Genomic DNA, 23,450 nt, shown 5'->3' on the forward strand with positions numbered 1-23,450 from the left:
CTTCAGACCGGCTGGAATTCACAGACCCCCGTAGGTACTAAATACTGTGGCTTCACGTCTCACAGGAGAGACTGACAGCTGGGCGTCTTGCGCCTGAAGTCAGGCTCAGTGCCAGCTCCCCATCCTTCCCCAGGACGGCTACTGCTGAGTCTGTATCAGTGCCCCACCAGTCCACAGAGGATGCTGGGGGCTGTTACCAAGGTCAGAAGGCCAGCCATGCCTCTCACACCACAGTCAGATCAGAGCTCTCCCTCGGAAAGAATGAAAGGCCAGCTTCATACAGCAATTCCACAGTGCAGTAGGACAGAATCTCTTCCAGCAATTCCTGCTACACAAACTCCTTTTCCACCCCTCAAATGCTTGAGAAACTTCCCTCTTTCACCTTAAGTAATGAAACACCCAGAGATGCTCTTTAAGTTAAATCAGCTTTCCTCCTGAGACAAGGAATGTCTGGCTCTGGCCCTGCCTTTGAGCAACAGCCCACCCTGGGCAGTGGGTGAAGTGATGGAATGATGGAGGGTTTTCGTGTTCATGAGTCAGAGGACGATGGTGCAGGGACTCAGCAGCCCCAACAGGGTCTAAGAGTTTTGGCGGTCCCCACAAGTCTGGGCCCAGACTCCCTTCAGACAAATGTCTACGGCAACAGACAGCGTCCGAGAGAGGAAGGTTGTGTTTGAATGCCACGTGCATTTCAGGAACCAATAAAGTAGGGATGCTTGAAGATGAGGGGCAGGGAGGGAGAGATGATATTGGCATGGAAAGAATGTGTAGTGAGTTTGAAGCTGGTTATTTATAACGCCTGCAGAGTTTCTCCCAAAAGGGCAGAGGTAAACAAGAGAAAGAGCAGAGCAACTGCTCAATAAAAACACGAGGTGGGGAGCGGATGAGGCAGGCAGCCTGGGGCAGAGCGTCCTGGGTGTGGAGCTGCTCTCTGACGTCTGCCATGGCCTTCTCAGCCTCACTTGGAAAGGATGCTGTTGCTTCTCAGCAAAGGTTAAGGAATTGTCCTGAATGCAATTACGGTAACAAGGAAAAATGGAGAGAAATTATGTAACAGCCTTCCAATCTTGAGAAACTGTGTCAAAGGAGGGGGAAAGTACTGGACATGTAATCAAGAGGCTTAGATGCAAGTTCTCTCACCATCACTTTTGGCCACCTCATCCTAGCCAATGATATACCTCTGTAAACTGTGGTTTCTCCACCACAAACCCATAATAACCACTTTGCGTCCACCAGAACCCATTCTGAGAATCAAATGAGATAACTGTGAATATGTCCTGTAAACAGCAAACATTAAACCAATCTTTCCCATAATGTTCTCTATTGAACATTAATTCCATGGGAGGGGAGTAAGATCCTCAAGTCACAAAACTAAACAAAGAAAAGACAGCCATCAAGTTAAAGGGCTCCCCTTTTAATCGTGAGGTTTGGGAAGGTCTTTCCAGAACTAAACTGCCAGGAATCTTTCACTGCTGAGTGTCTCGCAGGACTGACGTTGCAGAGTGAGCTCTGGGAAACATTTCTCTGTAGAGATATAAGGCACGTTCCCTCTCTCCTTGGCCGTTCCATCAATGACAGTGCTATGCAGAGGGGAGGGGTCAGGATGCCCTGGCAGAGAGAGAAAGAGGCCTGAGGACTTGCTGCTCCTCGAGTGTGTCTAACACATTTCAAAGTTCGAGAATCCCTCGCTTTCTTAGGAAGTACAGACCACACATTCTGGACGGAATTGTGCCCCCAAAGAAATGTTGAATGTCTAACTGCCGGTACTCTACATATGACCCTGTTTCAACACAGAGGGCTTGGCAGAGGTAATTAAGTTAAAATGGAGTCCTTCAGTTCAGTTCAGTTCAGTCGCTCAGTCGTGTCCGACTCTTTGGGACCCCATGAATCACAGCATGCCAGGCCTCCCTGTCCATCACCAGCTCCCAGAGTTTACTCAAACTCATGCCCATTGAGTCAGTGATGCCATCCAGCCATCTCATCCTCTGTCATCCCCTTCTCCTCCTGCCCCCAATCCCTCGCAGCATCAGGGTCTAGGAGGGGCCCTAATCCAAAATAGCCCTAATCTTTATGAAAAGGGGAAATTTAAACACAGAGGCAGGCATCAGGAGAGGGGCAGTACTTGGTAATGGACCACGGGATGATGAAGACGGAGATCAGGGCAATGCAAATACAAGCCAAAGATTGCCGGAAGCTAGGGAAGAGGTACAGGACTGATTCTCCCTCGAAACCCTCAAGAGCAACCAACCCTACTGACACCTTGATCTGGGACTTCTGGCCTCCAGAATTATGAGACAATGCATTTCTGCTGTTTAAGCCACCCAGTCTGTTGCACTTTGACATGGCAGCTTTAGGAAACTAACACACCACCCCTTCTCTAAAGAACCTGCCAACCCTGCACTGACATTTAGAAGGACCTGACAAAGAGCTGGAACTCAGAATACAGATGATGTTCAAGCTGGGCTCTGTTTAATAAAATTACAATAAGATCTGCTGAAATTCCTGAGGCTTTTATTTTCCCCCTTGAGCTCAGAGCAAACCATGTTTGGAAAACTAAGAAACTTAAAGATGAGCTGTCTTCTTTGGGAAACACTTGTACTCATTCAGAGGAGGGTAAATGGGATGGTGTGCATTAGCAATAGTTGAGACAGTCAGATCTCGTCAACAAATATATCGGGCAGGGCCGTGGAAGAGATGAGGGCCAGGTGTTTGCTCAGCAGGGCTGCTCTGTGGGGTCGAGACGTAAATGTGATTATGGTGGCCAGTATCTGGCACGGAATGCATGTCTGAAAAGAAAGAATAAAACATGGTAGTCTGGGCCTGAGTAGCTTATCACGGAGTTTTATATAAAACTTCAATTAATTGTAACCAATCAGTCTTCTAAGAATTAAAAGGGTTAGTCAAAGTGCTATTTGACATTTTTAAGAAATTGCTTTTTTCTAAGATACAGATCCTTGCAAATATTTAAACATGTTGATAAATTTCTCTTTGACTTCTGACAGGGTCAAATATTTTCCCTCTAATGGGAATGTTTTCTGTGCCAATAGTGTAAATGCCGAGTCTTTAAATTGTATTTGCTGGCTTTCACTTTCAGGGAGTGTCATTAGCACTCTGCCACTTCCCCAAATTTTCTGATGTATTATAATAAGAAAAAACTTTTTTCATAAACTCTGGCAAGGGAAAACACACTGTAGACAGAATAGCAGCTTCTGTCTTGTCCAGACTTCTAGGAAACTCCAAGCTAAATTAAATCTTCAATATCAACAATTAATTTTTTTGCTTCCTCTATTTTTTTTTTTAGTTCATGGTTTTTATTTTCTACTTCAATGTTAAGTGCCTCATTTTTTCATTAGCAGCATGATTTTTATTTTCTACTTCTATTTTAATGCCCTATTTTATCATTAGCTCTCTGAAGTTACTCTTAAATCTCTTTCCTGAGCCCCAAATGTCAAATATCCAGCTTTCTAGGACATATATCTTCCCAGCCTGGATATCTCACAGAAACTCAAGCTCAAGATCACAGTCAAAACCATGCTTTTATTTTTCCTTCTAAAACAGAGTACACTCTGCTTTTCTGTCTTGGTGATCATCATTCCCAGTCTCAGTTATTTTCTTCTTTTTAGCTACCCACACTCATTCCATTGCTATCCTGTTGAATTTGACTGCTTCTCAAATCAGTTTATGTGCTGCATCTATCTTTATTCCGGTCTCCCTGGGTCACTGTAATGCCTCCTAATAAGTTTCCCTTCAAACAGTTTATTCTTTAAAAAATTGACCTAATAATGTCACTCACTATTAAGTATCCTTCCGGGCTTGCTCTCATGGTGATGGTGGATTTAAGCTCCTTTAGCACGGCACACAGGCCACCTCCCCAGCTTAGTGTGGTACCCACGCTCACCTCCTCAGCCTCAGGACCTCCAGGGGGTCACATGCTCACCTCCACAGCATCAGGTCCCTTAGCGCGGGACTCGGGCTCACCTCTCCAGCTTCAGGCTGCACACACTCCTCCACAGGCTCCGTTTCACTTCAGTTTAGACTTGTACTTTACGTCCCAGATAGTTCTGAATCACCTCCAAGTTCACGATGAGACTCTATCTCAGATGTACAAAATCTCTGAGCCTCCTTCGCCAGGGTCAGTAGCACTACCATTAACAATCTCAACAGCTGACTCAACCAGAAACAACAGTGTCTCCCCAAAATCAAGGGTCAGAAGAAAAATAAACTTCAGGCCTTTGGACTTGCTGATTTCTTTTCCTTGAATGGCATTTTCAAACCCAGTTCACCTGGATAATTCTTCATTCTCTGAGACTCAGCGCAAGCATCTCTTCTTCTACAAAGGTTCTGCTATTTCTCGTTTCCCTTTAAGAGCTGCAGCTTCTTGCCTGTGTGCCTCCGATGTCTCTTTCACATGCTCCTAGGAGAGCTGTTGCCCCCGTGTGCAATTGCATGCTACCTTATCTCTATTTACCATCGCCATGAACACTAAATGTTAAGTTCCTTGCCTTGAAAGCAAGAACGGTTTTACATCACTTCTATCCCCAGAATCTAGAACAGTGACTATCATATAATGTGAATTCAATAGAAAGTTTCCCCAGAAAATGAACAAATGAGAACCTTCCTGGAATTATATGAGATATAATAGCAAAATAAAAAGGTCAGTTCAGTTCAGTCACTCAGTCGTGTCCCACTCTTTCTGACCCCATGGACTGTAGCTTGCCAGGCTTCCCTGTCTATCACCAGCTCCCGGAGCTTATTCAAACTCATGTCCATCAATAGCCTTTAAAATATAAGGCCATACCTGGTACAACTGGTCACAGCTACTACTGATCTACTTTATTGCAAAGTAGTTTGTGCCCATGAATATGCCTACTACTAACACCACAAGGTTCCCTATGTAAACTGCATGTAATTAACTAAAATAGGTTTTCACTTTCCATATAGCAAAGCCTTAGAGTAAATCACTGGCTGTAAAGACAAGGTCTCTATGCCTCAGAGACGTTTATATCTAGATATAAGATATAACTCTATTTTACAGATAATGAAAATGAGGCATTGAAAGAATAAATAACTTGTACAAGGTCACTTAGGGAATAAGTGTAGGAATAAGATTCAAATGTGGGCAGTCTGCCTCCTGATTCAGACTACTTTCCATTTCTATGGACTGTGGGATATTAAAGGGAAATTTTAAAACATAACATCATTTTTAGCTCAAAGCTGTACTGTATGAGAGCTATAGGAGGCCAGAGAAGTAGATGGAAAACTTCATCATGGAAGAGCTAGCATTGAAGTCGGTCTGAGCAAATCGGTTCCAACACACAAAGGAAAAAGGGGGGACATAGCATACCCCCCCGCCAGAGCGGGGGCAGAGCATGAACTAAGGCTCCTGCTCAGGCGAATCATGCAAAACATAGCAAGAGTACTAAGTAGAAAGCTATTAATTATTCAGAGACAGTAAGTGCTAAATAGTCTTAATCGATTTTCTCCCAGTTTTTTTCCTTTTAAATGCCAAGTTTTTGTCTTATTTTTTCAAAAGTGAGATTATATCTATGCACACTATTGAATCCTACTTTTCTTTAACTTGTATACTATCATAAGCATTTTCTTATTATAAACTGTTTGTACGCATTATTTTTAATGGCCCCCTGATCATTAAATGGATATATGATAACGTAATTAAACTTTTTCCTATTGTTGAATGCTTAAAGTCCTGTACTATTTGTTTGGATTGGAAATGATGCGACTAAGAACATCTTTGTCCATAAAGTTTTTACATATTTACTCTTATATCCCTGTGATACAATTACACAAGTGAAACAAATTTTCTTAAATTACACAAGTGGAATTCCTAGGTCTAAAGTACTATTATTTTACTGTTTTTCCCCTCAGATAACTAAACTAAAACTTGCTAGAAATAAGGGCTCAGAGTTAAATGAATTTAAGTTGCTGTCCTCAGGAACTGACTTTCTACAGGAAAAATAAATAAATAAACATAGACAAATAAACAAAACCCAGTTGGGAAAATGTCTTAATTGAAAGAAGTATAAGCAAAATCCATGGGACCAAGTGAAATAAACAACATCTCTGCTGGGAGAACATGGAACATGTCAAAAGGAAGTGACTTCTGAAATATATTCTTATCAGCTTAATTTGAGCCTGATTTGGAGGAGACAAATGTAATTTCTCATCAAGTTATTTCAGAACCATTAGGAGATGCAAAGCTAGTGCTACCAACCCAGAAGGAGTCTGACAATTATATATTTTTAAGATGCACTTGCTTGCATTATTAACTACATTTCTTCATAACTATTAACTCATAAAACCAAATTACTAGATGCAAAATTGAGGAAGCTCAGTGCTTTGCTGGCTTCACCCAACTCTGTATCATTTGGGGAAAAGTGAAAGAAACAAGAAAGAAACAAGAAATCGTTTGTGTGTGTTTTGGATGATTGTGGCAACAGCACCTTGTCATAAACCACAGAGGAAAGAGAGGGGGAAGCGCCAGCTTTCCGAACTCTCTTTCCTTCGTGCTCACCCTCTAGGCCGGAGGTTTCCAGACTCAGTTTATGGCCTCCTTAGTGACTCAGTAATTGCTTTCGTGGCATCCATAAGCCAGAGGAGATAGCTAACTGTTCCATTTATTAAGCAATTAGATTAAATACATACCTAACTAAAGTTAGGTTAAATACATAATGATATTTAATGTCCTAATAACATAGTAGCCATTTGAAAAATAATGCACATTAATTGAAAGAAAAATTATTTGCACTTTATTCTTAGATAACTGCAATCACTTGCAAAGGAGACCTGTGCAGACTTCTCAAACCTTGGAATCAGATTAAATATCACCACTCTTATCTCTTGATCTGAATCGATTTTAACATAATACTTACCTTTTATCATAACAGCTACCATAAACACAACTTCACAAAGTTATGATGGCGCTTTGCTGATGGGAATGTAAAATGGGGTGGCCACTGTGGGAAACAGCGTGGTGGTTGCTCAAAAAAATGAAACTTAGAATTATTGCCACGTGATCCAGTGATTCTACTTTGGGGTATCCACTCGAAAGAATTGAAAGCAGGGATTTGAACAGAAATGTATATACCAATAACGCTATTCAAAGCAGCATTATTTACAACAGCCATAAGGTAAAAAGTATCATTGACAAATGAGTCAAGAAAATGTGGTGTATATACATGTGTGTGTGTGTGTGTGTGTGTGTGTGTGTGTGTGTGTGTAGAGAGAGAGACAGAGAGAGAGAATATTATTGACCCCAGAAGGAAAAGAAATTCTGATGCACACTGCAACATGGATGAACCTCAAAGACACTGTTGTAAGTGAAATAAACCAGACACAAAAGAACAGCTGTTGCCTGATTCCACTTATCAGCTGAGCCACAAGGGAAGCCCCACGAGGTATCAACGGTAGTCAGATTCGTAGAGACAGATAGCAGAGTGGTGGTTGCCGGGAGCTGAAGGGAGGGGAGAACGGGGAACTGATGTTTAATGGGTACAGAGTTCAGTTTGGGATGATGAGGAAGTTCTCAAGATGAATAGTGGGCATATTTGCACAAAAACTTGGACTGCAAGGAGATCCAACCAGTCCATCCTAAAGGAGGTCAGTCCTGGGTGTTCATTGGAAGGAATGATGCTGAAGCTGAAACTCCAATACTTTGGCCACCTGATGCAAAGAGCTGACTCATTGGAAAAGACCCTGATGCTGGGAAAGACTGAGGGCAGGAGGAGAAGGGGACGACAGAGGATGAGATGGCTGGATGGCATCACCGACTCGATGGACATGGGTTTGGTTGGACCCTAGTAGTTGGTGATGGACAGGGAGGCCTGGTGTGCTGCAGTTCATGGGGTCACAAAGAGTCAGACACAACTGAGTGACTGAACTGAGCTGAACTGAACTTGCACAAAAACATGACTGTACTTAATTCCACTGAACCGTACACTTAAAAATGGTTAAAAGCATAAATTTTATGTACATTTTACTGCAATTAAAAAAAAAAAAAAAAAACGATGCCATCAAAAGAAATGCAGTACTGTCGAATGCTGAAGCATAAGTGACCTGGAGCTGACAGCTTGCCTAGGGTCTGACCATGCTGAGCTTCATTACATTTTCCTCAAACATTTAAAATACTCAGTGAGCGAGTTTGGGGCTGTACCCCTGTGAGTTTGGGGCCATAGTCTGGGGTGCCTTGGCAAACTTTTACAGACATCTGTATAGGTCACGTTCTCTACCTTAGCACTTATCCCTCCTCCTTCTGGGTAGTTTATAGACAAAAGGGCGTGGAAGGAAGCCGCAAAGCTGTTTCGCCCCTGACTAGCTCTGTGCTTTTAATACAACCACCTCTCTCACCCAGAGCTCCCTCCTTCAATGAAGATAATACTTTCCAAAACGCTTTACAAAATCTAAAACTACATTGTTACCAAATAAAAGCTACACTGTTACCAAATAAAAGCTATATTAAATCACCAAGTAAAAGCTATATTAATTTCTATATATTAATATCCCTCACGGGACTCAGAAAAAGCAGGGTTTTTCTACTGCGCTTTTGTGGAAATCCTCAAAATGGTGATGTAGATCCTGCCGGGTGGAGTCAGGCAGGCAGGCCGCCCTCCCCACAGTGCTCACCGCCTTCACCTCCCTGACTCTCTCCACTCCTGTCTTCAGCTTCTCTCCGTTCCGAATTCAACCTCAACTTCCCTCTTTAAGCCTTTCCCCACGCTCTGCCTCTCACCTAAAGATTTGCCCGCATTCCCCCATCTGTTTACCTAAGAGACTGCTGCTTATTGTTTCATCCCCCACCTGTCCCTGTCCTTGGGAAGCCTTCCCTGATGCCTGGACTGAGCAGCTGGGATCGCCTCTTTGTGGCTGTTGTAGGATGTCTTCCTCTCCAGCCTACGAGCTCTTTGAGGGCAGACACTACTCCCATCCTTCCCTCCACCGGGTCCTCAGTGGCCTGATGCAGTTCCTGGAACCTAAGTAGCTGCTCAGTTAACTTCAGAAGTTCCCATTCACCGGAAATGTCGAGATTCATACAACTGAAGCTGAGACAAAGGAAAGCAACTGACGGTGTGGCTGCGAGCTCACTTTTTTCCTCATTCATCTGAAGGTCTTTTTGTTTTTTGTTTTCCTCTCCTCTTTTTCTCTTTCCTAATATTTCCTTCTCCTTCCTTTCTGGCTCGTAATACTCTCATACAGGTGCGTGCTAAGTCGCTTCAGTCGTGCCCAACTCTTTGCCACCCCAAAGACTGTAGCCCACCAGGCTCTTCTGTCCATGGAACTCTCCAGCAAGGATACTGGAGTGGGTTGCCGTACCCACTCCAGACCTTCATGCCTCTTAGCACTCTCATACCAGAGACTGAGAAGAAAAGTGCTCTTCTGGGAATCTGAAGGGGACAGGAGCGAAGAGTTTTTCTTTCTTTGGGACACAAAAAGATGAGAATTCCTGTATTTAAAAGGTATCTTCAGACAAGTCCAGAATTCGGCCGTCACTCCTCTTCTCCCGAAGTGTAAGCAAGTCTCTGCCTCATTTTCGTGTTAATATCCGTGTTAAAAGATCTTCATCAGCTGTTGGGGGGGAAGGGAGATTGGAAGGGAGGGGTCTCCGCCCAGGGCTGGCAATAAGGGACTTCCCAGGGAGCCCCCAGTGCCCACCTCCCGCCTCTTGTTACTGGGAGCCTCTGATGTGCCAGGGCTGGATAAATCACTTTACTCACGTAGCCTCTACTTCTTACCAAGAGTTATATCCTCAGAGATATCACTGCACCCGTTTTGCTGAATAGGGAAATGGACTCTCAGAGTGGTTAAGCGCTGCTCCTAAGGCTAACGCACTAACCTGGTCCTCAGGGTAGCAGGACATCACTTCCATTTTCCATCTCCCTGGCCCCCATCACATACCCACTCCATTTCAGCTTCCGGAAGGAGAAGCATAGTGAGGTTTTCCCCTTGGGAGCCCACTTATTTTCTTGGGTGCCGGGGCTTATGCAGAGCTGAAAGTGCCTGTGATTCTGTCTGCCACTTAAATGAGATTAGCTGGAAGCAATCTGCTTAAAGTTTAAGCATCAACTTATCACTTTGTTAACTGCGCATTCATTTTCCCGGGGATGGTTAACTTTAATGGCAATGGCGGACTGAATCATGTGGCAACATGTTCGGTGACATGTGGGAGCCAGAAGGGAGGTGAGAGGCCTTCCCCCTCACATGCTGTGTGGAGGGGGGTCTGGTGTAAAGAGCTGGATTAATTGTCTGCCTGCAATTTCCCCACAGGGGACAGACAGGAAGGCTCTCATTCTGTTACCCCGTGATTGACATCAAGAGCTCACTCTCCTCGCAAGGCAGGAAAGAATGAGCAGAGAGGGGAGACGGGGTCAGAATTTCCTCCAGCCACAAGAAACACGGAGAGACACAGGCCATCAGAGCTGCCTGCCGGGAGGGACCTCTGTGCTCATTCAACCTCATCACTTCACTCTACAGAAGAGGAAGCCAAGGCCCAGAGAGGGACAGTGGCCTCTCCGACAGCACACACAGCAGGTCTTAGAATATAGCAGACTTATTTCCCCATCTCTCACCTTCCAAGAATCTCTTGAATTCTCAATGGCAAGCAAAGTACAACTTGCTTAATTCCTCAAACCAGGTTTTCTGGACTTGAAACAAAAAGTATTCTTTGATTGTATGCCCGTGTGGTTTCCTATTTTCTCCCAAAGAAGCAAAACTTTCCTTTGAGAAAATTAACAGGCTCACAATTTCTTGAATTCCCATAAGTTCCACCCACCCCCCAACTATCTGTAAGCACTGAAAGGTACAATCTTCTTTTTTTCACATGTTCTGATGAGGTACAGAAAGCCTAGACGCTTTAACTTAGTTGATAATGGGTGATGCAATGAGGGGAGAAAGGTAGGTATGAGAGACCCCACATCTCCAGAGAAGTAGGCCTGACTAGGAATCTGGTACTTCAGTCTTCATCTAGGTAGCTGGTTTAAAAATGTTTCCCTGCGACTCCCCTGGGCATCCAAGGCTTAAGGCTCTTAGTTTCCACTGCAGGGGCCACAGGTTTGATCCCTGGTCGGGGAACTAAGATCCCACACGCTGGGTGGGGCAGTCAAATAATAGATAAATAAAATAAACAAAAATAAAAATGAAAATATTTCCTTGTTTGGCATTTTCAAAGTGCCATGCTCTGGCTCAGCTTCACCCAGCCAACTTTCCTTACCAAGTATCCATCCTAAGTCAGGCAAGTTTCTTTATGGGCATCTCCAACGTCTCACATAAAACGTGTTGAGCCCCTACTACACATGTGACATTGTCTGATATTCTGGAAATAAAAGGAAAAAAAAGAGAGAGAGATAAATCCTATTGAATAGCTTGCAAAGGGTCTGATACAAAGTAGCATCTTTCAGTCTACAAGTACTGATCGGTTTATAGGTCATGAAATACATTTACTGGGCTGTGAACAGAATCTTCTTTTAGTGAAATGATGGCAGAGTGCTACCATCAGGGCCCTCCATTCTTTCCTGCCTCTATGTGACTCGTTGGCCAGTGAAACAATAGCAAGCATGACATAAACAACGACTTTAAAACTGTTTAAGCTTTGGAACTTGCCCTCTCCTGCTACCATTGGGAACTCTGAGCTGATCACCATGTGAATGAACCTGGATCAGCCTGTGCAAGAACCAAAATACATGCCTCAGTTGCCTTTTCCCCAGACTGCAAACCTGACGTGTGAGCAAAGCCCATCCAGAACCAAGCAGCCTCTCCCCTCCCCTAGCCAACCCACCAGCTGACCACAGATGCATGAGCGGGCCCAGCTGAGATCAGCTGACCTTTGCCCAGTGCAGAAGAGGGGTTTTCAACCTCGGCACTACTGACATATGAGGCCAGCTAATTCTTTGTTTCCGGGCTGTTCTGCACAGTATAGGATGTTTAGCAGCATTTCTGGCCTTCCCCCACTAAATGCCAGTGGCATCCACCACCACAGTGATAAAAATCAAAACTATCTTGACACAACCATGTGCCCCCCAAAAGGCAAAATCACTCCCAGCTGAGACCTACTGGCCTAGGGAAAAAACACCCAACAGAATCATGAGCAAATTACACTGTTGCTGTTTTAAGCCATTCAGTTTTGGGTCCATTATGCAACCAAAACTATCTGGTAAAGAAATAGACTAGGATAGATTAGAAAACATGTCACTCAGTAAAGGTGAGTGCTATATTATAGAACGATATCATGTGCGTACCAGTCCATAATGTAACATGTCTTTCTTGCTACAAGCTAGAGTCAAAAAGATTTCAAAATCCTGTGGCTTAGAAAGGAAAACACATGGAGCTGGATTCTTGCTCCAGCTCTGATACCTAATGACTGAGTAATATTGTGAAGCGGGCAGAAGTAATGCCATGGCAGGCAGCTTAGATTAGGAGTAGGCCTTCCTACTTCTGGGTGGTAAGATTATCAGGCCACCTGGATCAGCTTTCGCTTAACACTGATGGCTGTTTGCCAATTAGGAACGGGGTGGAAACCCCCCAGGAAAGTCCCGCGCGTGAAAGTTTTGACCAATGAAATTGCTTTATCCGCTTAAACCAACTACCAACGGCGTGTGCTCACCCTATAAATTTGTGTAACAGCTTGGGCTTGGGGCTCTCTGACCCCACACCACTGCATTGGATGCGGCAGGAACCCTGACTCGAGTCAGCAATAAACTTCCCTTTTTGCGAGTTGCATTGTCTTGGAGGCCTTCTCTCTTCCCACTCGGGGATTTGGACATCGGGCATAACAATATTAGGTATTTTGCTAAATATTCTGAGTCTTAGACTTCTCATCTGATCAAACCAGCCTGTCTCAAGTTTAGTTATGAGAGCTAAATAGATAAAAATAGATTGCAAACTCTGCAGAGCCATAGACATGTTCATGAATGTCATCACTGGCTTGCTTTCTGCTTGTCTTAGTTTGTCTTTCATGCTCTGAGTGCCCTCCACCTCCCAGCTCCTAGTCAGACTTCAGCCCTGATTCCAGCTGTCCAGCTCAGGACTTCGCTCTGGCAGACATTTCTTCCTTGGTCATTCGTGGAATCCTTCTTGCACTTACTAAGTGTGCCAAATGCCTACTTATCAGATGTTACCTTGACACTTATTACTAACTCCCACTCAGCACTCAGCTCCATCCTATTTTGTTCACATTTGGTACATGTTTTCATTTCTTTCTCCACCTAGTCGTCAACCTTCCTGAGGGCAGGAGCCACCTTATATCCTTATCAGCGTTTCCCATCATGGTAGCCCTTTCTCCTGGACACACGATCCGTCTTCAGAAGGACTTAGCTTCCTGATTCTCATTTAAAAGGCTAGGTCCTCACTTCCTTTCCACTTTGTTAATTCTATATATTCAGAAGACCATGATCTCCTCCATAAATTAGCCTGCCCCCTTTTGGAAACCGGTTGCTCAGACGCTCAGTCGTGTCTGACTCTTTGTGACTCCATGGACCTTAACCCGCCAGGCTCCTCTGTCCATGGGATTCTCTAGGCAAGAATACTGGAGTGGGTTCTAGGGTTTGAGCCACCACCCAGCTCCACTTGTATGATTCACACTGGTGATCAGGAGCAGAAGAATAGCCCCATGCTGACTGTTTGGGGCATCACCAGATAAACCCATGCCTAAGAGGAATATCACCCCCAGGAAAGCAGCGGCTGCCTGTGATAACTATGCTTTTCCACTAAGGAGGGCCTGGGGCACGGGACCTCCTCCTTGGCCGCAAGCCCTGAGCCAGGTTATCAACAGCACAGCACCTCACCCCCAGCAGAGCTGGGATAGAGCCGCCGCCTCTCACCTGGTTAATTACCACTCTCCCTGCAGCAGGCATACCAGGCTAGGAGGGCAGTTCTGGTGGGAGCATCCTGATCACTGCTGGGTTCTCTGAGGCTGTGCCTGGCTTTATTCTCAGCAGCACTGCTTTCTGCTTCCGCTTTCCCCCCAGGAAACAACCCTGCTGGTCCAACATGGGGAGTCTAGGCTAAGAGGAGGATTTACTGTTTGTTGTTAGATTATCAACAAGCACAGTCTGTTAATGCTCTCTGATGGATTTCTGGATGCGTTTTCCCTTCTGGACTGCTGGAACTCAGCTGCAGAGGCTGGTGTGAGGAGACAAAATGTGTACATGACTCCTCCCCAAGGGCAGCTAAAAGAAGGCATAGGAATTTATTAGAGGAATGCCCAGCTGGGAAACGCCAAGCTGACTCTACCTTCCCTGGAAATCACATATCCTGAAGATGCAGTCTGGTTAGGAAGAAAGACTATTGGGCTTGGGGCCTGAATAGCTGAGTTTGAAGGCTACTTCTTTCCAGTAACTGATTTGTTTCCAAGGTGCTCTGACATTGGGGATCTCACTTCAACCTCTGGAATCTGCTTTGTCCTCCAGTAAATAAGGACTATGACAGTCTCACTCTTGGGGTGGTTGAGAAGCTTTATGTAAAATGCTCCCTAGAAAATTCTGAGAAAATAGGATTCCTTGTTAATACATAAATGGAATTAAGGCACAGTGGAAAATGGGACACATGGGCTCTCAGTGGCAATTAGACACAATGGGACTAGACTGTTTTCACGACTGGTGAGTCGAAGACAGTTAGGCAAATAGGACTCTTCTCTTGCCCTCTATACTGAGGTTTGTGCTACCAAATATGCCAACTCTTGAAACAAAATCAGAACGTGTTTTTGTTTTCTTTGAAAACGGTGGCTAAAAGCCACTCTTGATTTCCCTCAATTATTTAATTTGCAGTGGAAGACTTTAAGTGAAAGGAAAATACTTTTCAATAGAGAGGGCCTAAAATGAAAACTGATAATGTTAACAATGTTATACACCGATGTGGTAGTTTACAGTTTACACAAGAGTCACATTTCTCCACCCCAGAGGCAACATGAATGGACTTGGCAGTGAGCACTCTAGAATTCATTCACTTAACAAACAAATCCTCACTGAACATCCATGTGCAAAAGAGCCCTCAGGATATAGTATAGAAGGTGGTAAGATAATTCATCTCTGTGGAACTTACGTACCCCTGAGAGATGGTCCAAGAAGAATTTAAAAACATAAAAATAGAATTAGAGGTGCTGCGAGGAAAATAAAACAGGAAAATAATGCTGACACTATAGAGGTGCCATTTTAGAAAGGATGGTTAGGGAGGAAATTTCGGAGGCATTGCCATTTGAAGAGACATTTTAATTAAGGAAGGGAAATATATATATATATATATGGATTTCTGGATATATTTGGATTTCAATTCCATAATGAAAATAAGTGCAAAGGCCCTGAGGCAAGAATATACTTTGCATGTTTGAAAGACAGCACAATTTGGACCTGCCCCTGTTCAGATTAAATTCTTTCTCAGGATCCTTTCCAGCATTTTCTGTCTTCCTAACAGAGGTGCAATCTTTTGATTATTATTTATTCACTCACTTTGGGTAATACAGCAACCACATAAACTTTGCATCCAAGTGGAGTGAAATTTCCAGTCAAAACTGGCTGAGTTCAGGACATTAGCTCTTTCAAATAAGGCTTCCTGAACTCTGAAAGAGCATTTGGGATTGCTTATTCCAATCAGCCTGCCTGAGACCTCAAGGCTCCCTGTTTATCTTCAGAGTAAAGTGAGATGGAGTACTTGGTCCTATAAATGCTGGGGTAGAAGGAGCCACAGAGCGCTTCATCCGCACCCTGCAGGACTCCTGAAAAATCACCAGCGGAGAAAGAGTTGGCTGAAGAGCTGAGAGTTGGAAGAGAACAAACTGGATAGGTTTTGCTGGATGTGGGGGGAAAGGACATATACTTGCTTTATAGTTGTTTTTCTCTGTAGACGCCGATCCAAACCAGACAGTGAAATCCACTTGCACAGCCCAGTCCTCTCTGCGTATGGGGTTGGGAGCTTCTAACAGCCACGGCTGCTTCCCAGAGAGAATGGAGTTTGAGCTCCCCTTTCTTTTGTCTGCAGCCTGAGTCACCAGCTTAGTGCCATTTGGCACCAGAGGAATGAAAATAGCATCTTTGTAACTGCTTTATGCTAAGTTAGTTAACGGGGACCCTCCTATTTTCTCCATGTTCCATTTTAGAAGGAACACAGTTGCACACATGAGATTCTATTTAGTTTTTCTTTGGGGAACCCAGAAGGCAATGCTGGATGTGCTGACTCAGAGTCCCTGTGTCTGCCATGGCTCTGAGTGATAGCAGGAAGGGGGATCAGACCAGAAAGAAAAGGAGATCGAGGAATGGATCTCACCTCTTGGCTGCCTTCTGGTGAGTTGCTCTGGTTCTGTACTTATCCCTTATTGCCACCTCCAGCCAGTCAGCACAGTGACTTACATGTCCGCACAGAAAAATGTGAAAAGCTGACCAACTCATAACCTTCTTTTTTTCAGAATCTGCCCATTGTCAAATTTCTGTGAATTACAGCTCTCTGATCCTTGAGGGACACACACCATGGGCTACACCTCCTTCTTACTAATGCCTCTTTTCTCTTCCATCCTGGTACCCCCTTTGGCCATTATCTCTGTTTATATAGAGAGGCAGAGATGTAGGCCATCTGAACACACTCTTGAAGCAGAGTGAATTGCTACCTTCAGTCCACGCAGAAGAGCTTTCAAGAACCCAGGTCCTGAATGCTCTTTCTTCTGCCCAGGTGTGGAAGACACAGACTCGTTCACAACAGTGATGGCTGGATGAATTCTCCCTAAAGATATGTTCATCCACCGTCACCTTTCAACTAGGAGAGCTCAATTATCCCTTAACTTAGATACAGTAGCTGTTCTGGGAAAGGGGGAAATTTGGGCTCTAATCCTGGCTTTCCAGGGATGAGTCATGTCTTCATCTGGGCTCTCAGTTGTCTCATTTGTAAATGAAGAGCGTTGGGAGCAGATCCTTGGAGCCCCAGGGCTCTGCCGGGGCGCCCTTGGCCTTCTGTTCTCCCTTCAGCCAGGGTGAGCTGGTTATCACCCTGAATCGTGGACCTCCACTGGGATTTTGTCAATATCTCTAAGCAGTTTCAATAAGAGTTTGGAAACCGCTGGGCTAGATGAGGGCTAAGCTGCAAGACGTGAGGAGGCAGTGCCCGAGAGCACTCGGAGGACGAGCAGATCTCAGCCCAAGTGCCAGCTTAGAGCGGCGGGAAAGAGAGAAACTGAGCCGCTCGGTCCGCGCCGACTCTTCGGGACCCCATGGACTGTACCCGCCAGGCTCCTCTGTCCATGGCATGCTCCAGGCAAGAGTACTGGAGTGGGTTGCCATTTCCTCCTCCAGGGTACTTCCTGACCCAGGAACAGAACCCCGGTCTCCCGCATTGCAGACAGATTGTTTACCAAGCGAGCTACTAGGGAAGTAGGAGTGTAGGTAATGGTAATGCTCTCCAAGTGTGGCCCCTGAGCCAGCAGCTCTGGTCACCTGGAAACTTGACAGAAATGCAAATTCCTGAGCCAGGTCCCAGACTGACTGAATCAGAAGCCCCGGGGTGGGAAGGGGTCCCTTCAGTCCCTCAAGATTCTGACAGATGCTAAACTGCTGCAGAGGAACAGACTTAACCCCTTTGCCAGAAGCCGTGCCATCCCCCTTACTGTCACTTTACCCTTAAACATTTTCAAGGCCCCCGAAGGCACACACTCCCAACTCTGGAAGCATGCCAGCTCAGCTTGGCTTCCAAAGGTGAGATGTGAGCATCGGGGACGCAGGTCCGTAGGGCTAAGAAGGCTGGAGGAAGGACTTCTGAATCGCCGCGAGGCCAGGGACTGGTTCCTCTCGCAGCTGCCTCAGGATCCCAGAGCTCCCCCAAAGGAGGTGCCTTGCTTATTAACATCATAACTCAAGCAAGTTGCTTGGAGTCACCGCACATGGAAAATTGCCTTCTGCAAAGTGTTGAAGCTGCAAAGTCACCAGCTGAGTCGATAGACTTTTATTTTAACGATGTTTGTGATCAATATTTAAACAGGATTGACCGAGCCTGCTGCTAGCCACCTCTCTCCTTCCAGCTGCTTGTGAAAGATAAAATATTTACTGGGGACGGGGAGAGGGGGGCATTTACAGTGGTTACACCAAGCGGGGACGTGGGGGCGTGGTATAGGGCAGGAGTGCCATAGGATACATTAGCATCAAGCGCTAATGGGTCTGCAGGCTCTGAGGGCCAAAGGGGTTTCTGTTCAGAATTTCTGGGCAGATTAGCAGAGAATTAGAGGAGAATTTATGGAAAGATTTGGTCACTAGTAGTATAATCTTTAGAGTAATAAGAGATTTTCTTGGAAATAGTCATAGTACATTTAATCTTGAATTTATTAAAACCCAACAGTTTATCGCTAAGAACCTAGTTCTGGGTTCAGTCAGCTAAACTGCAACCCTACCTACTGTGTTTCCACAGGCACATTCGTTAGCATCTCTGAGTTACATTTTTTTTCATCCATAAAAGGATTCCTCTTGAAGTTGTAAAGTATAAATGTTGCTGTTGCTAAGTCATGTCTGACTCTTTGTGACCCCATGGCCTGCAGCACGCCAGGTTTCCCTGTCCTTTATCTCCCAGAGTTTGTTCAAACTCATGTCCATTGGTGATGCCACCCAGCCATCTCATCCTCTGTCATCCCCTTCTCCTCCTGCCCTCAATCTTTCCCAGCATGAAGGTCTTTTCCAATGAGTTGGTTCTTTGCATCAGGTGGTCAACTTGTTGGAACTTCAGCTTCAGCACCAGTCTTTCCAATGAATATTCAGGTTGATTTCCTTTACAATTGACTGGTTTGGTCTCCTTTCTGTCCAAGGAACTCTCAAGAGTCTTCTCCAGCACCATATTTTGAAAGTATCAATTTTTCAGTGCTCAACCTTCTTTATGGTCCAATTCTCACATCGGAACGTGACTACTGGAAAAACCATTGCTTTGACTAGATGGACCTTTATCGGCAAAGTGATATCTCTGCTTTTTAATACTGTCTAGGTTTGTCATAGCTTTTCTTCCAAGCAGTAAGCATCTTTTAATTTCATGGCTGCAGTCACTGTCCAGAGTGATTTTGGAGCCCAAGAAAATAAAATCTGTCACTATTTCCAGTAAGAGTGACAAAGTATAAATGAGATGATGTAAAGCAGCTGAAATTTGGCTCCCGAGGACAAGCATTCAATAAGCGTAGGGAAATTATTGGTAGACCTGGAACTTAAGACCCAGATCTATTTGTCTCTGACCTACAATTTCAGAGACTTATTGATGAACAAAATGAGATGCCATGTTAGGACGCAGATTAATTAAGTGATAGGGTATATAGTGTAGCCTCTACTACAGGAAGGCTGAAGAACCAGAAATGGGTCAGGAAATCAGGCGAAACTACATGCGGGAGATGAAACTTGAGGAAAACCCATAAAGGTAAAGAGAACAATTGAGAAAGCCACTGGGAGAACAGAATCTGTGAACATATCACAGGCAGATCCAATGCTGGGAGGGACCTGTTGAATTAGAGGTCAATACAGAGCAAGAGTTAAGCACCCAGGGAGTCAGGTACACGGGGAAAGGTGTGGACTTGGGAGACAAGACTGGAAGTCTGCTTCCTAAGGATGGGCGGTAAAGAGGAGACGTGTTGGCGGCTGCACAGAGAAGATTAGTAGGTGTGATGGGGTGACCAACGTGTACCAGCTTGTCTGGCACTTTCTCATCTTAGTACTAAATGTCGCCAGTGCCATAAACCCCCTCCAACCAGGATGGTTGGTCACTTTATAATGAAGATGATCACCAGTACGTGGCTTCCCAAAGCCAAAGGAAGTAAAGCTCCACAGAGGAGAGACTGGCTGGTGGCATCAGATACAAAAGAGAGAGGACCTGGAAATTGCCTACTGGACTGAGCAATCCAGAGGCCCCTGGGACAGAGGAAGGGACACCCTGATGTAGGCTCTGGGCTCGGCTTTTCTGTACCATGCAAAGTCATCGTGGTCACTCCCTTTCAGCCCAGGAATGTCTAGATGAGAGTAATCTCTTAAGAATTTGATTACTCTCAGGACTTTTTTAGAGCATAAGAAAAATGACTCATAAGCACACAGCCCCCAGAATGCAGTGTATGGAGCCTGTGTGTTCAGCAGGGCTTACCTCTGGTGCAGACAGTGAGGAGTTCAACAGGCTGGTCTCTGGTGCTCAGTTCCTAATGATTCTGACACGACGTGGATGGTCAAATGACCGACTTTCCCATTGATCCTGGGAGCTTGAGATGTGAATGATGGATTGGGCCACCCCCCAGCTGCCTGTGAGAAGTCTGACTTTGTTCAGATAAGCTGCTCCAGACAACCTCTCCCTTGCCTTCTCCACCACCCTGTGCTTCAGGCTGTCTCTGCTTTTCTCGTGGAAACCCGTGCCTTCTCCTTGGCATCTTTCCTCCCCTCCCTCCCTCCTTCCCTTTTGACTTGTCTTCTTTCCATCCCTCAGCTTTCTCCTCTTCTTCCTTTTCTCCTTTTTCTCAATTATCTCCCTCACCTGTCTCTTTTTCTTCTTCTGGTTTATTTCTTTGAGTCCTTTTTTGTTTAGCTGGGACTTGGCAGGAAAAGGGCCCCCAAAAGTATTAAGATTCTTTCTTTTAAATCCTGGGCTGGAATCCAAAAGTCCTCTTAGCCCATCCCAGGGTCTCAGAGTCATATCTACTCCGGTCTTAGCCCAGGGAATCAGCTAAGTCAATGGGCAGCGATGTCTCCCTTTAACTGACCTCCTTAAGACAGGGCTGCTGGGACTGACACACTGCATGAGACAGAGAACTCCTCCACTTTCTAACAGGATGATTTTCCCCAGGTGTGGGGAGTCTGCATCTCCTAGCTTTAGCTTCTCAGACCTTTCTATCGTGGAAACTGAAGCACTTTATTTCAGGGACGCAAAACAGACGCCTATAGAAGATGGGCTGACTCTAGTTACTATTTGAAGGGTTGAACTGAAGCCAGCATGGATTATTTTAAAAGCACAGATATATTTTTTAAGTCAAATCAGTCTGGTTCTTATTAAAGTTGACTGTCTCCATGTGTGTAGGAGTAGGCCGTGGATGTGGATATGTGTCTCCATGTTTTTATCCTTCTTAAATTCTGTGAAGTCATCTCTCCACTAATGTATAGGATCAACTTTTAGCCTTTAGATCTCCGTCCTCAGAAACCACAGGGCTGACTTTGAGGGTCTAAGCTCAGACACACTCTGCTTCTCCTTAGAAGTCTCAGTGACTGTTTTGGGGTGTGTTTGAAGAGGGATTGCAAGTTTCTCAGTGTGTTTCTTGTTAGATCAGAGATTCAAAAAAAAAAAAACCAAAACAAAAGTTTGATTTGGTTTGCAACACACATTGAGCTGCCGGTGGGAACAAGCCACACATGCTGTCGTTTACGCAGAGTAATCCCATCCAGAGCGTTTTTATAGCGTCGCTTTCCCTCCACTCACCACACAGGCTCTCCAGACACCCTCCCAAAGTATGTGTGTCTGTGTGTCTATACATGTCAACAAACTACAAAATTACACGTGTGTGTATCCATATACATAAGTTCATTGGGGAAAAATGTATTTTAAAATTGAACAGATTTGAGTATCTTTTTTTTTTTTCCTGCCCATGTAAGTTCTTGATTATGTACATGTGTGGCCCTTTTCCCAGAGAAAGGCGTTTTTCACAACAAGTTAATCCCAACTCACAGGTTTAACTCGCTCACTGTCTCTCACACATATAATCTCTCTGGTATGTAATCACACCTCAGTCTTTTCTATCTTGACAAAATCTTCACTGCAACTTTTAGAAATACTGCAATACCTAATCTTCCATCTCTGAAACCCAGAGCTGGGCGCCATTTCCTCTTTCTTCTTGCTGCTGCCTGCTTGAACCCCTGAAATTCAGGCTTACCCTGGCTTCCTTTCTACCTGTCATCACTTCCTTGGAGAATCTTTATCCTTGAGGACTTTGGTCAAAGACAGCATGACAGTGATTTTGAGATCTCCATTCTAACCTTAAGCTTGAACTTTCACCTGTGGTTTATGTCCACCTTTCGATCGACACACAGGATTTTTTTAACTGAAATTTTCCCTCAAAGTACTGTCTAAAATCAAGCCTAAAATGTTTTCCTTTCAACCTGCTTTCAACCTTTATGTATCACATTGTAAATTTATTAAAACCACGACATCACCATTTTACTCATCTCTTCCAAAATCCTCACCAGTCCCTGAGGACCAACTTTACTCACAAATAATCCTTCCTCTTGCTCACCAGTCCCAGTCAACTGTCCTTATCAATACCTACCTAGATTTGTGTAACAGAGATTTTGTTTTTTCCTCTGCCCCATTGTCTCCTATCTTCTATTCCAAATACTATATTACTGACAAAATTTTCTGCCAAGTGCCATTTCAGCATCCGAATCCTTGCTTCACATCCTCATCACCAGTTGGGTCACGTACAAACTCAAAGCTCTCTCTTTCCTAGACCCAGCTTCATCCTTTATCTTGCCAGTTATCTTCATTTCCTTATAATGCTTTGGCCACTCAGCATACCTTTCCACTCCTCAGGTATCCACTAGTGATTTCCTTAGAACAAGCTTCTCTTGCTCATCAATACAAATTCCTCATTTCCTAATGGGATTATTTCAAACCTCTCTACCCAGATGAAGTTTCCCAGATCATGCCTTTCCTTCAGTGCAATGAGTTAGCATTCTCCTAACATGTTTATTGGGACACATACTCATCCATTTATGCATTAAGGTTTTTTTTCCCCAGTTTCCTCATCTCTTATTTCCGTAAATGCATATTTAAGCAACTTACTAGATCAGACCTTGTTAACATCCCCAGAGTCAAGTATAATAACTTGAATATAAGAGATATAAACATGAACAATTGTATACCACATCTTCTTTATCCATTCATCTGCCAGTGGACACAGGTTGCTTCCATGTCTTGACAGATGTAAACAGAACTGCTATGAGCATTGAAGGACATGTATGCTTTTGCATTAGAATTTTCTCCAGACACGTGTCCAGGAGTGGGATTTCTGGATCACGTGATAACTCGACTGTTAATCCTTTAAGGAACCTTCATACTGTTCTCCATAGTGACTATGACATACAATGGAACCTTACTCAGCCATAAAAAATGAAACAATGCCGTTTGCAGCAACAAGGATGGACATAGAAGTTATCATATTAAGTGAAGCAAGTCAAAGACAAAGTCATATGATATTATTTATACATGAAATCCAAAAAGTAAATGATACAAATGAACTTATTTACAAAACAGAAATAGACTCAGAGTCATAGTAAACAAACTGACAGTTACCAAAGGGGAAAGCGTGTGCACGCAAAGTTGGTCCCACTGTGTTTGACTCTCTGAGACTCGATGGCCTGTCGTCCGCCAGGCTCCTCCATCCCTGGTATTCTCCAGGCAAGAATGCTGGAGTGGGTGGCTGTGTGGTCCTCCAGAAGATCTTCCTAAAACAGGGATCAAACCTGCATCTCTTA

The 23,450-nt window shown here is 44.4% G+C and overlaps 1 long non-coding RNA gene across 1 annotated transcript; it reads right to left on the bottom strand.

Annotated features, from left to right (window-relative positions):
- Nucleotides 1-2,496: 2,496 nt before the first annotated feature.
- Nucleotides 2,497-20,189, bottom strand: LOC136168671 (uncharacterized). The gene is made up of 2 exons (XR_010663340.1): nucleotides 20,083-20,189; nucleotides 2,497-2,786 (listed from the first exon to the last, which is right to left on the bottom strand). It is a non-coding gene; the product is annotated as an uncharacterized lncRNA (long non-coding RNA).
- Nucleotides 20,190-23,450: the final 3,261 nt, after the last annotated feature.

The sequence above is a fragment of the Muntiacus reevesi genome, chromosome 5 (assembly GCF_963930625.1).
Source record: "Muntiacus reevesi chromosome 5, mMunRee1.1, whole genome shotgun sequence".
Taxonomy (NCBI): domain Eukaryota; kingdom Metazoa; phylum Chordata; class Mammalia; order Artiodactyla; family Cervidae; genus Muntiacus; species Muntiacus reevesi.